Raw genomic sequence first — 1,372 nt, 5'->3', positions numbered from 1 at the left:
TTCGAGCACGCTGAGAGGCCGGCCAGCTTTCTGGTCCAAGTAGGGTTGGGCGAGGCTGCCCTCGGTTATCATTCCAGCCCTAGAAGAGTCTAACACAGAAAGTGTGTGTTAGTCGCTCAATCATGTCCAGCTCTTTGCGACCCCATGGACTGCAGCCCACCAGGCTCCTCTGTCCATGGGGATTCTCCAGGCAAGAATACTGGAGTGGGTTGCATTTCTTTCTCACCCCTAAGCCCAGCCTGAGAAATAACAACATATCACAATAGCTTCTAATTATTGAGGGAATTTGGTTTTTATAATTTTTCCAATTATTTTTTAAAGGAATGTATTTTCTAGTTTGCTATTAACATAGCTTCCCCCAAGGTGTGTTAGTTGCTCAGTCGTGTCCAACTCTTTGCTACCCCATGGACTATACAGACCATGGAATTCTCTAGGCCAGAATACTGGAGTGGGTAGCTGTTCCCTTCTTCAGGGGATCTTCCCAACCCAGGGTTCGAACCTAGGTCTCCTGCATTGCAGGCGTATGCTTTACTGTCTGAGCTATTAGGGAAGCCCTAAGCCTCATGACGAAAAAACACAAAAATAGCTAGAGCAAAAGGAAAATGGCCACACTTTGAAACAGGGAGAAGGAGAGAGCTCTTTTTCCATTGGTCAGTTTGTCAGAGAAAGAGCAGAAAAATTATCTGAGATAGAAAAAGTGAGCTTGAAGAAATTTCAGCCTCTGGTGTCTTCACTTCTACAAAAGTGGTGCTCACACAGTGAGCTGTGACACCCAAGTAGATTCTGTCTGTGGAGAGCTGAGTTCCATTCAGGTTTGTTTTTGTTTTTTTAATTTCCATTTGTATTTCCTGTTAACCCAAACCTCTGGAATCCTCTAAATCTTTTTTGTGATATTGAAAAACCCCAAACCAGAATATAAGATGCCTTTCAAGAAAGAGAGAAAGGAAACGCTCACCCTGTTCACAGTGGGGTCAGGTCAGCTGGTGGCTGAGTTTGGAGGCAACAGTTTGGTTTCGGCTCCTTCCACAGGTGGGTTCCAAGCTCGGCTCTGGTGTCATGTCCTGAACTCTTGGCATCTGGTAACATCTCCACAGGCTTGTGTAACTCTCCAGATATGTATTTTGGGGTTTCCAAATACTTCCCTAATTTTCTCATAAGGCAAAACATAGCACAGGCCCCTTTGGAGAAAAACAGCATTTTGAAAAAATCCTTAGGGAAAACACTTTCTGGGGAGTCCATGAGGAGGGTTTTACTCACACTGGGAGCTTTCAGCCACACCTAGAACTTGATGCCTCCTGGGAGGAGGTGGACACAAATGTTTCTGATAATCTAGTTCATCAGGGTGAATGTACTTTCCAGTGACTGAGTCAAC

The sequence above is a fragment of the Bos indicus x Bos taurus genome, chromosome 2 (genome assembly GCF_003369695.1).
Source record: "Bos indicus x Bos taurus breed Angus x Brahman F1 hybrid chromosome 2, Bos_hybrid_MaternalHap_v2.0, whole genome shotgun sequence".
NCBI classification, from domain to species: Eukaryota; Metazoa; Chordata; class Mammalia; order Artiodactyla; family Bovidae; genus Bos; species Bos indicus x Bos taurus.
This window is presented reverse-complemented; position numbering follows the sequence as displayed.